Below are 13,810 nucleotides of genomic sequence, written 5' to 3' on the forward strand. Positions count from 1 at the left end.
TCAAGACTCTCCAAGTTCCTTACTTTTGCTTGAATTCCATAGTCCCTAAAATTTGACTTATTCACCCTGGCTATTGGCTATTGCTGAAGTATCTTGATCCTGAGCCCTAACCATTAACCATCCCTGCACAGCTATTCTTTGAGTACAGAGTAAATATTGCAGTCTTATGCACCTTGGAACTACAGTGATTGTTTGATGTATATCAAGTCATCCGTAGGGGGAAAATGCATGAGACACAGTGGAAACATAGGAGAGTCAGAGTATCTGCACCTGCTGTTTCTTCAGTGCCTTTCATTCAAAATAATCAACATGCCAAAGTGGCATTTTTTGGTGTGACATATTCCTGTTTCCCTCAATATGTATCTCTCTATATCTGTGTAAATGGTTTAATGCTTTGAATTAGAAACTTCTAATAATATTTCCTTTTGAGGGAAATTTTGTATACCATATGCAAAAAAAAAGTGACAGAGTGAGGTAAATCACTTTTAGAGGTATCATTATATATATAATATAATTTGGCAAACTTACCTTAAGCTTGTTTTATGGCAGAATACCCCCAAATCTTTTGTTCATTTATGGATACATTCATTTACAATTTAACATTTATTAATTGAGTACCTAGGGTGTGTCGGGCACTGTGCTATGAATTTTGTGATGAAAACAGCATGTTTCCTGTCTTTGAGGGGCTAACATTCCACTGTGGGGAACAGTAAGAAAAATTACAATACAATATCAGAAATGCTGCAATAGCTATGAACCAGGCACTGTGGGAACTAAATCATGGGTCATAAGTGGCATCCCGGAAGCAAGTTTCCTATGTTTGTCACATCATATGTACAGTACTAGACAAATTCCAATGTAAAAATCCAAACTTAATCATATAGGTTGACATAAAGTTCTTCTCTGTGTAGCCACTAAAATGGAAGTTGCTAGTACATTTATGACTCCTTTTAAAATCATCAAGCTGTTTTATTTAACAAAAAATTAAGATGATATTTTTTCCTCAGCTGCCAACAAAGACTTCTCTTTGTATCATGTCTCCAAGGAAGTTCATCTTATTACTAAATCTGTTTTGAGGAGAAACTACGTGAATGGAATTCATTACTCCCTAATTTTGTCGTTTCTACATTCTATTCCAGCAAAATCAGGATTCCTCTTCTTGGTCATCTATGAAATCCAGTGTCTTGTTAGCTTTCTAATCATATCTCATTAACTTCCCCCATTACACAAAAATTCTCTGTGAAATTGTACATTTAAGACCAGGATAAGAAGGGAATCGTATATTTTGACATTTGATTAAATATAGTTAACATTTACGGTATGATATTTCTATTGCTTTTATTATTTCATGTGTTAAACCTTTAGCACTCTCAAACCTTAGCAATACGATAAAGTCCTTGAAGGAAAGTATCATGTAACTTTATATACACAGTAGCTGCTCAGATATTATTGAATACAGTAATACAAATGCAGTTTATTAAAAATATATCCTCTTAGAAGACTTTGCAAACAAATTACATCAGGATAACATGAAATTATGACATGATATTGGAGGAGGTGCTCCTCAGTATTTGTCTTGTAAGGCTTTCTTTGCAAGGTCTCTAAATATACGTTTTCCACTCTATTTTTGACTCGAGTCTCAAATATTAAGAAAACGTTATCCAGAAGTTGGAAGTAAGGCAAAAAGATAATGGCATGATTTTCATGAGTAAGCGATGGCGTTGTCTGACAAACTCACCCAAAAGTCATCTATCTTAAGAATGAATCTTTCCTTGAGTTGATGTTTAGTGGTATCCATGAGAACATTTTACAACTTTGTAAACATAAATATTAGCTTGTAGAAAACAAAGAAGGTGCACGTTTATTTTTCCCAGTAGTAATGCAATAGTTTTAGCCCAGTAAAGAAGATAATCCAAAGATTATGATGTCTGGCCCTTGAGGAAAATAAATCACTTTTGCTGTTGTTGTAATTTAGCAATCTCATTCGAGTTCTTTTTTTCTTTCACTGACTCTACATGCATTTGTTAGCATGTTTTATTTTTTCAGAAACTCCGCATTTTTTATTGAGATATAACTGACATATAACATTATACTATTTTAGGTGTACTTACAACATAATGATTTAATGAATGCATATATTGCAAAATGATTACCATAATAAGTCTAGGTAACATTATCACCACATATAGTTACAATTTTTTTCTTGTAATGAGAACTTTTAAGATCTATTCCCTTAGCCACTTTCAAATATATAATACAGTGTTAAGTGTCGTCACCATGTGTTAGCATGTTTTAGTATAATGAAGCAGCAAGATAGACTGGCTTTGTATCCTGCCATTTTCCTTACTAATAAGTTCAGTGAAACTTTGTGAATCTGTATGAGAATTATATGGTCTTACGATGTTGGAAATTATACGTTTGACAACAATCTTATGACCTCTTTTTTGAATTATTATAATAGTTTACCAAAAGGGTTCCTTCCCCATAATCCCTGCTGTAACTCCCCATCCATCTTGTATCCCACTTTTAAACCACCTCCACGGCAGAATAAAATCATTCGCCATCAGAGTGAGCCTTGACTCAGTGTGGAACTCAAGGTCCCCTTTGTTAGTTTCATAGGGCTGTCATACCAAACTACCACAAACTGGGTGGGTTAAAGCAACTGAAATTTATTCCTTCACAGTTCTGGAGGACGGAAGTCCAAAATCAAGGTGTCAGTAATGCCATGCTCCCTCTTCGGGTTTTAGTGGAGAATCCATTCTTTGTCTCTTCCAGCTTCTGGTGGCTGGTGGCATTTCTTGATTTCTTGTGGCTGCAAAATTCCAGTTTCCACATCAGTCTTCCTAGTGCCTCTTCCTCTTCTCTGAGGCTGTTCCTCTGTGTCAAATATCCTTGTGCCTCACTCTTATAAAGACACTTGTCATTGGGTATAAGGCTTACCCAGATTATCCAGGATGATCTCCTTATATCAAGGTCCTTAACTTAATTACATTTGCAAAGATCTTTTTTTTTTTTTTTTTTTTTTCCCCAAACAGGACACATTCACAGGTTCTGGGGATTAATATATAGACTTATCTTTTGGGGGGCTACCATTCAACTCACTTACACCATCCATATCCAGCCCCAGCCCAGCTGTCCATCCTACTTCCCAACAGTATTCCAACTGTACTTCCCAACTGTGCTTCTCAACAGTATTTCTATTTATTTCTTGATCCCTACCCTACCCTTAGCCCAGGAACTTTGTTCATTGCAACTCATTGGTTTTGTTGTTTATTCAGCTTCTCTGCCTAGCATTGGTCTCCCTTTCCTTCCCACATGTCTGGTGTGCAAGCTTCCTTCCAACGAACTCCCTTCCCACCCCCATCCCCTGCTGAGTCTGGTGCCTTCCTTCTGTGTTCACCTTGCACCGTAAACATGTATCTATAGCGTACAGAATTTTCGTGTCTTTTGTCCCTCTGTGTATGTTTGTGTCCCCCACAGATTTTTTTGGTAAAGAATATGGACTCTGTCATCTTTGGCTTTCCACAATTCCACACCGTGCCAATAAACAATTGTCATTCACTAAGGGTGGAATAGGAGTCAGTGAGTCTCTAACTCAAGACCTATTTGTTCTTAAAATTTAGCTAACGACTTTTAAAAGATATTCTCTAAAACCCTATTCTGTTCTGTACAATCTAGCATTTGGATTACAGATTAGTTAGTGTTCTGTGAGCTCCTCGTCTATCTTGCTTATGCCCGCTTGGTTCACCTAACATATACCTTGAAGGATAGAGTTCACGTCTTTTGTGGTATATGTTTGGTAAAATGGAAATAGCTTGCTAAAGACTTGTTACCTTAATCCTCAGTGGAAACTAGGATACAAATGTATCTTGGGAGGAAGATAGCCTGGCTTAAATTTATCTTTTACAAGTTTTCCCCTGATAGGGAATCAAACTCTACTTCTCAGCATTTTACTAATGTTTTAGAACTAAGATAAATTATGTTCTTATTGGAATTTCTAGTTCCTGGCTTTAAAACAACTGTTAGCCTTCATGAAGTCAGTTTATAGAATTTCATTTTACTTCCCACCTTATGTCTTAATCACAACCACAGTATAAATAATCCATTGCTTCAAAACCTCCATTCACTCACACATTTTATCCTTATTGACCTTGGCTTATGAAATTTGGATGGAAGAAATCACTAAATAGGAAAGGAATATTTGAACTTTGATTCCATGTTACAAAGTCTTAACTGAGACCTCAGCCACATGGAAGCGTGAAATTATTCTGTGCCTACTTTGGGGAAACCACTAGTTTAAGATACAAATGAATTGTATCATATAAACTTACTCTAAGAGACTTTACTTTCTGTCCTTAAAAATCATCAAGTGAAAATTTTCGGCAATGGAAAATTTTTTTCTGTAGCCTTATGAAATCTTAGAATTAAAAACTTCACCTGGTCTCAGGTGTCATTAAAAACTATATCTTTGTGCCAGAATAACTGAAAAACTTGGCCCCAGATACAGTGGGGAATTAGGGCCAAGCTTTAGGCAAACTTGGGCATTTCTTTATTTTAGGTGGAAAGAACAAAATTCAATGGATTCTTGCCCCCTGACCTAAAACCAGCTAAAGTTCAACAATATGGCTATGATTTTTTTTTGAGATTGTATATGTTTTTTTCAGCTGTAAAATGTAAACCCAGGTCAAGAGGCATATAGTGAAGCCTCAATTTTAGCAATAAAAATATTTATGAACTGAAAGAAAAATATGAGACTTCTACAGAAACTTGGTGACTAAACACAAGACTTTAAAACTGAACCAACTTTGAATATTTGCAAGAAGTGAATGTTTTATAAATTTTTTTCTCATTTTGTTTCTCTTTTTTTCTATAGTTCTAGCTATAGAATTCTGCACAAGTTCGTCTATGCTGTGCTACATTTTTTTGGATAGGTTCTATAGAGGAACTTCTCTTAATTTTTTTCTTTGTCTTCAATGCTATGACTCTTCAGTTAGAATCACCCTTTTATCTTTTTTTTTTTCAAAGGTCTTCTTTCATGGGGAACTTAGCAGAGTTTCTTTAAGGGTTGACTCATAGGGCGCTGTGAATGGACCCAATGGTAGTGCACGCTGAAGCTGTCTTCCTTGTGAACACTGTTGTGATCACTATCATTGGACAGGACACAGCTTGGTGACATGCCCCCAATGAAGGATGAGTTTCTTGTATTCGATGGGAGCAGCTCCCAAGAGGTGAGGAGGTGGCCTCTATCTCTCCCCTGTGTCTAGACCTCTCAGTCTTGAAGCTCCCAGTCATTTCCAAAGCATTTTCTCAGTGCTCTTCCCGGAACATGTTGAGCCCTTATACAAATAAAACCTCCAGAGGTCTGCCTAGACTTATCCCCAAAGCCTCTTAAAGATCCTTCATGTGGAGCTTTCCTTTCTTCTCTTTTCTTCTTTCCTCCCTTTTCTTTTTCCAGTGATCTCTTTGATCCTATCAATGAAAATTTCCATGTCCTAGAACAATATTGTCCTCATGTTGAAGAGAGGATAGAGGGAAGATGTCTGCCACTCTCTGTTATAAAACAATATTTCTGTCTTCTGATGAATTAGATAAAACATCATTTGAACTGTTTTCTATCTCCCAGTACCTGTTCCTTTACGACGTATCTCCCACTATTCTATTTTATATACTCCATGGTCTAGTTAAATTAGATTTTTAACTATCATTCATTCATTTCTTCATTCAACAAATATTTATGTTCTAGGCGCCAAAGACGTATCAATAAGCAAAACAGACACACTCTGTGCTCTCATGGATCTTGTATTCTGACGTGGATATGGGCATCCCCAGCTTTGTACGTTTGCCCTCTTTGGTGGTGACTCCTCGCTGTTTGCCCAATCTCAACTTTGTTCAGGAGTCTCTTAACTGGTACTTGTATTTCAAAGCTAAATTCATATTTTCCTTAACCCATAAAGTGCCCTCAAAGTAGACTTGCTGTTAACGTTTGCAAGGCCTAAAGTATGAATGAGAGCCACGTACCATTTGTCTAAATATATAAAACATAAATCTAGCTAAAAACCTTGATAGGTAGATAATGTCAAAATTGAAAACTGTGTAAGACTACAGTGTTGCTAATATCCAAGATTACTAAATTTACTATTATTGTGCATAGCTGTATATTCAGTGTTGATCAACTGACACTTTTTGTTAAGTAATAAAATATAAACATAATGAATAATTATTATATATTTATTTCTTAAAATTTTTTCTTGCCTTCATTTCAACAAGGTCAGTAATGCAGTTATAATCAAGATTCTTTTTACATACTTGTGTTATATTGTCAGTGATGCCAATTTAGAAAGCATTTCTTCAGTCACCATAGTTCTTAGACTTTTGTATTTTTAATTTCCAATTTGGAGAATTCTATTAAGGCTATCATAACTGGAATTGTCAGTAGAATTCTTAAAGCAGTATTTGATTCTAAATTACCATAAATTTCATACACTGTGTTCAACCGTTTTAATAAAGAGACATGACAAAATAGCATCATCACAGGAAAATTTTATAAGTATTTTAACTTCCTTGAATAAAGTGCTAGCAATAGTATATCTCTTTGATCACCTTTTAAAGCAATATCTAAATCCATATGGTAATATAAACAATCAGTATCACAGGTGATGTATATTACTTCTAGACCTACTTATACTAAAATTTAAGAAAAATTTGAAATGTTTGATAGTGAAAACTGTTCCTCACCTTCCATGTACACCTATTACAAATATGCTGATTTACTAAAGTAGGAGTATGTCCAGATGCCACACCTGGAACATATGGAGAAGAAAATGGGTGCTCAGCAACAGTTGGGAAAAGAGCCTTCATTTCGCAAGAATCTATCGCATCCACGCTGAGAAGGACAGGACCAGTTAATGCATTTGTGTTTTCTGTTACTTAACAGATTCTGCTCCTCCGGTCTTTCCCACATAACAGAGCAGTATCAACTCTGAAGTCCGGTGAGGCATGCGAACGCACTCATCTTTTGTTTTGGGGACAAACAGCAAGAGATTAGTAGAAATTATTTTTGGGGAACTGAAAGAAGTTTGTCATAAGAGCTAACATTTAAAATTGCAGGTTGGGCTGGATCAGCTCTGTCTGCTCGATCTCAGGTGCAAGGGCATCCAGGTGTTCTTTTATAAATTTAGTTTGTATGTTTATAACGGGCAGAGCTCCCTAAAGCGTAGGGCCCAAAGAAAGGTATTCTTCTTAACCAAGTGTAATACTTTCTAAAAGAAAGTGTACTTAGGTTAGGAGTGATCTCTAATTCTGAAATCTCTAAACACTTTGCATTTTTTCCTCCGAATGCCTGGAAAAATGTGATAAATACAATAATAGTTCGCCCACATGTTGTATCTCCTCATTGAGAAAACAAGCTCTTTATGACCAGTGAAAGATATCTTTGTTTTTTAAATCACCACCTGTGCCTAGCACAGTAGATTCAAGATTGTAGAGTCTCAGATTCACTTTTAAAAATATTGAATAGCTAAACTAAACAAATAAAAGAAAAATACAACAAACTGTAAATCATAATCCTTGTGATTTTTTGTTTTTGCTTTTGTTTTAGTTAGGAATGCATTATACATACGTGTGACAGGGTAATTAACAAAACCAATACTAGACCAACCTAGATCGGAGGCTGGATCACTGAGAGAATAATGATAGTGTCACAAACTGAATTGTGACTGTTAACTGAAGTGTGGGTGGGAGAGGAGTGATGGAAAGAAGAGTGGAAATCAGTTTAGTTTAAGGTGAAATTGGTGAATATTAATGGAAAGGCTCAGAAGGAAATAAGAGATGTAGGATTAGAATGCAAGAGAGAGATTGGGGTTAGTGAAAGATTTTTGTCTTGTGATCCAGAAATTATAATGATATTTGGCTTTGTGATGATAATCAGTATATTTTATGTGTTTACTGTGTGTCAAGCCTTCTATTAAATGCTCTATACATACCAGCTTATTTATTTCTTAGAACTACATGAGATTGATATTGCCATGACCCTTTTCTTTGAAATAATGTAAATGAGGCTTTGAGATGGTTACTTGCCAGCATTTCATTGCTGGTAAGTAACAGAGCCAGGAAGTAAACCCAGATATGTCTGATGACATAGCTTGCTCTTAATCACCAAGGGCATTTGAAACCATGGGATTGGATTCCAGCTTCTTGGCAGAAGGTAAAGGGAAATAAGAAAGGAAAATGACACAGGGCATGGTAACATCTGGCAGAAGGAAAGGAAGCTTTACTAATTAGTCGATTTAACTTTACTAGTGAAAGAAATCACACCTGAATTGGTTTAAACAAAAGAGACGAGTTTAATGGGAAGATAAGCTGTGAAATAGTTGGACAACCGTGACTGGAGAAAGGCCACGCTCTCTCATAACATTGGGAATCAGGGACCAGAGCATCAGTCTTCTTTCTTTTTCTCTTAGCTGTGCTTCTCTCCCTGTGTCAAGTACATTCGTCTCTCTTTCTGTAAGAGTTTTATTCATGTGGCAAGAATTCAGGTAGCCAAACATCCCAGAATTTCATAGCTTGTGATTTTAGCCAACAGAGGGACAACGACAAGAGTCTCTGGGACTCATGTCCAAAAATTCAGGGCAAGGCTCTGATTGGTCCAGCCTAGGTCAAGTGCCATATCAGTTAGGACACTTTTTGCTGTATGACAGAGAAAATCTAAATAACCCTTTATTATATATTTTTCTCACATCACAAGGAATCTGGAGGGAGATGGCTCTGGGGCGGGTTCAGCACTAAATGATGTCAAGGGGCAGAATATCTAGGATTCTTTCAGCATTCCACTCATGATAGAAAAATGGCCACTGTTTCTACGATAATCATATCCTCATGGCAGCATCTGAAGCAGGAAGAAAGGGGGCAGAAAAGAAAACTCTCTTTTTGTCATGAGGGACACTACTGCATTTTAGGTTTACTGGGGCCTGAACGAATATAATTTTGGGGATCTTTTTTAAGAAAGACAGAATAATATTAAAAATACAAACTTAGGCATAGAGTCTCGGCTGGGGTCGTTGTGAGTGTGGAGCCCTAAGCTGAAGCTTCATTAGCTTCCAAGTAAGTTGTCTCTGTTGAATTTCCTGTGCTGTCTCCGTGGCTGGACTGAGTCATGTAGTCACTCCTGGCTGCAAGGAGCTTGGGAAAATGAGTATCTGGAACTTGCAGCAGCTAACGTTGGAGATAGGTATCTAAGACTAGGGAAGAAGGGGAGAAGAATGGCTGTTGAATGTGGACCAATTTGTTTCCACAGATGTCTATCATTGGAATGTTTATGCATAGCCAGAGGTATAGACTCATAGTATAAAACATGGCTGTTTTTTAAAGTAATTATGTGGATGGGTATGGTGGAATGGTATCCCGCCCAAAATTTGTCCACCTAGAATCTCAGAATGTGAATTATTTGGGTATAGGGTCTTTGCAGATGTCATTAGTTAAGGACCTTGGGATGAATTATAATGGATTTAGGGTGGGCCCTAAATCTAATGACTGGTGTCCTTTTAAAAGAGGAGAGATACACAGGCACACAGAGAAGAAGGCCATGTGAAGATGGAAGCAGAGATTGGAGTTACGCTGTCACCAGCCGAGGAATGCCTGCAGACGCCAAAGGCTGAAAAAGGCAAGGAAGGATTCTCCCCTAGAGCCTTCAGAGAGTGCATAGCCCTGTTCACACCTTCATTTCTGGCCTTTAGCGTCTAGAATTACGAGAGAACAAATTTCTGTTGTATTATGCCATCCAGTTTATGGTTATTTGTTATGGCAGCCACAGGAAATGAAGACAATGGTATAGGGTAGTTATCAGAAGCTGGTGCTGGTGCCCATCGCAGGATTTATAAAAGGAGTTTACCAGCAGGTTGAGTCACAGATACAGGATGAGAGTCAGGTTGGTGTATTGCTTGATGGTCATGATGCGCCACTGGAATTTCAAAGCTAGGAAGAGGTCGTGTGAAACCCAGACAAGAGAGTAGAGGATATGAGACAGGAGGACACGTACTGTTCCATCCAGACAACTAATCCCTAAGCATTCCTACCTTTTGCTGTCTGTCCATAAATGCTCTGCATCAGAAATGTCCCTGTCCTCTCAATCTTGCCTAGGTCACTCACTTGCTTAATTCACTGTATCAGCTTCTCTCTGTGAAGTGAACATGGAAGGCGCACTGCTCCTTTTAGGCCTTCCAGTCATTGGTGTGGAGTGCTGTGTTTGTGAGTGTGTGTGTGTGTGTGTATGTGTGTGAGTGTGTGAATACAGTGACGTTCACAATTTTCCAGTTTTAGATATTAAGTGATAAAAGCAGAATCTCTGTCTCTTTGGTTTTCTTTTCTGGTAGAATACTCTTGAAGTTATTTAAGAAGTGCTTAAGTGAAATTGATGGCATGTAATGTATATCTTATGGAGTTTGAGCTTAAGAAAAACAAGAGACACTGATATTAAATTCTTATAAGTCTTCTGTATTTAAATACAGTAATTTAAAAAATCTGTTATTTGGGGACAATGAGGTATTTCACATTTATTTATTTTGGACATAAAGGAAATCAGCTCTTCGGAAGGAGCACAATTTCTCATTCTGTATTGTTTTGCTGTGAATACACCGTAAATGTACATACACTTCCATGAATTCTTATATAGACTGTATCTCTTCCTTGATGACTCAGTGTCAACGTTATGCACATCCATTATTGTCCTGTGCTGCAGTGTGATGTTCTAGGACCCCTTTCCTAAATGCCCTGGTCAATCACGTTGCTGAACTGTTGCCCTTTTCTCTTGCTATGAGCCAGCCAGCTGTGCTTCTGGTAGTTGCCAGCACACTTTCCTCTACCAAAATGCTGTTTTTCTTCAATGTGCTGTTTCTAATCCACTGTGGCCTGGGAATCCAAATAACACAGCTTGTTAGAAGTGATCTTAATGTAAGAATAAATGCCCCCAAGCAAGCATGTGTGTCCCCCAAGTGAGTTTCTTTGGGAATCTATTCTTCGAGTTAGGTGTAATCAGTTTTAGTGCATGGATGGCCAGAGTAATTTTTTCTCTGCTTCTGAACACTCAAATAGCTCCAGCTGGCCAATGAGGTGCTTGATAGCATCCAGCAAGTTCTCAGGAGGAATCGTTTTTTCCCCTTTACATTGTTTTCCACGTCCTAAGTTATTTTTAAATATGATATGTGTGTTCTTGTTCATTTTCAGATATTGATGGGATACTATTAACTGGAGGAATAATGCTTTACTTTTAAAGCCTCCATCTTGGGGAGTTACCTTGCCCAAACTTTGGATAATGATAATGTGTGGTTTATTCTGGGCTGGTTAAGAGTCTGTGTTGTTAATGACTGACACACAGCCACCATGTGTGGCAAAACCGGGTTAACTCGAAAGGAAAAAACTGCGAGAATAACCTGATGGTGCCAAGAAGTCATATTTTAAACATACAGCCAGCCCTCTATAACCGCGATTTCCTTATCTGCAACTTCAACCAACCAGAACCTGTGGATACGAGAGCCGCTGCACTACACCATTTTATGTAAAGGAGCTGAGCATCCCCAGACTTTTTTTTTGTATCCACGGAGGTCCTGGAACCAATACCCCCGCAGATACTGAGGGGCAACCGGACTGTACATAGAAGTAGCAGAAGTCACAGGAGAAGAGCCAGTGTTTCCTAGGATGTCATATTGTTTGTGAGTCAGGCTGCAGAAGGTCTTTGCCTCTTGAGATGACATTTAAGTCAAAATGACAAGAGTAGGAATTTTGAGGTCCAAATCAGTAAGGCATGCGGATGATAGTCATTTGATTTAAGGAAATCGAGTCTTTAAGCAGACCTTGTTTCTCGTAGGTCCTTTTCAACTGCATTATATGCACACTCTTGCTGTGAGAGAGTAAATGGTGAAGGGCATAGAATACATATAAGACGGAAGAGCCAAGTGTAAATAGTCACAGTCTTTAAAAATAATGCAGGTTTAAGAAAATGAGTGCTTCTATAAATCACTGGAAAACTCGATGATGATTCTAACTGCAGATGGGCTTTAAAACAAGTGTCTGAGTTTACTGCAGCTTCTCAACTCCCAACTGGATACTAAAAAAAAAAGGCTCTTTCTCAATTTCCTGTTCTTGTGCCTTATTAAAATCATTCTGTTGCTCTGACCCCCACCCCCGTTTCTTTCTTCTTTTCACATCTGTGTTTGTGTGGGGAGGATGTTACCCATAGTTCCCGGCCATGAGGAATGCATGAAAGTCATGAAGATGAGATGGTGACCCAGCTACAGCGTGTGTGAGATGAGTGATGGGAAGAGAGAGGGAGAGAGCAAGCCGTGGTGCAGGGTTATGAGTTGTACAGTTATTTCTAGCTTTGAATTGTTTCCAAATCTCATACATTCACAGACAGCCTCGCCAAAGCCCACAGCTGTCATGCATTTTCAACAGATTCCACAGGGCCTAGATGAGGTTTGAAGGCATTCCTTTGCTCTTACACATTAGCTAGAAGGAATTACCGTAACATCTGATATTGTGGAAGTGGGATCTTTGCCATCCTGACCTTGCCGAAGCAGTCCGGAAATAGGGGTCCAAGAATGTATTTTCTCATACGGCCTCTAAAGGTCACTGGGGGCCCCTCGGTGGCATTCCAGCAAAACCCAAGCACCCAACATGCTCTGCTTTTGGAGAAACTGTGCTGCTGTGTGTGGACACAGTGGGCAGACACGTGTTCCCATTGTTATTTGGATGTTTGTCATAGGGAAGGCATGTTCCACTGGAGAAATTCCCAGCTGTCAGTAATGTGCTGATACACCACAGCCAATCATCAGAGGACGAGCCAAATAAACAGGATGTGCACAATGTGTGTGATTGCACGAGTGTGTGGCAAAACTTCTGCCCATTTCACAGCCTCATAATGGGACTGACATGCATTGCTTAAGCCGCATCTGTCTGTTTAGGGTAGAAACACATAAACACCATGGAAACAATGTGTTAGAAAGCCCTTTCTTTGGCTATATGGGCTGTTGGTATGATGGGATGAAATCTGTATAAACTGGGAATGAATGTGGCTTTAGTGTCATGGGTTTGCTTGCTGGGAAGTGCCTTCACGTCATCGAAACACAGGGGAGAGGAAGTGATCAGATCATCAGTGGCTATTGTGGATTGACCAAGGGGCTGAGTCTCTATGGCTATTTTTACACACCACTGGAGTCATCTTCATCCTTTCTTCTTGTAAGCCACTCTTTAGTTCCCCCATCTGTGCAATAAATGGTAGGGAAATAATAATTATCTTGTAGGATTGTTGTTAAGATGTAATGAGAGAATACATGTAACATGTATAATATGCACTTTCCGTCACCCATCTTTGTATTATTTTTCTCCAAGGTCCTCATCACAATCAGACACACTGGATTATATTCGTTAAATGTTGTCTCCCTAAACTGGAACATAAGCTCCACAAAACTGGGTGTGTTTTGTTCTCCGCTGTATCATTGCCTAGACCAGCAGCCTATACTAGGTAGGTCCTCACAAATATCTGTTAAATAAATGAATATTAGTTATTATTACTATTATAATCATCTCTTTCAGACTCAGATACCATGCTTTTAAGAAATTCTCAAAATACTGTTTAGGTTTGCATAGTTACTGAGAGGCTTCAGATATATTTGATATGTAATCATAGAATTTAATAACTTATAGAAACATCAGAACATATTGAGTTTAACCTCTTCAGTTTATGAGAGAACTTAAAATATCCCATGGCCAGTGATGCTAAGTGATGTTCCCTCAGTCAAGAATTACCTAGTGGCAGATA

This window comes from Aethalodelphis obliquidens, unplaced genomic scaffold (assembly GCF_003676395.1).
Source record: "Aethalodelphis obliquidens isolate GAN/ISIS:26980383/991018 unplaced genomic scaffold, ASM367639v1 scaffold6, whole genome shotgun sequence".
Taxonomy (NCBI): Eukaryota; Metazoa; Chordata; class Mammalia; order Artiodactyla; family Delphinidae; genus Aethalodelphis; species Aethalodelphis obliquidens.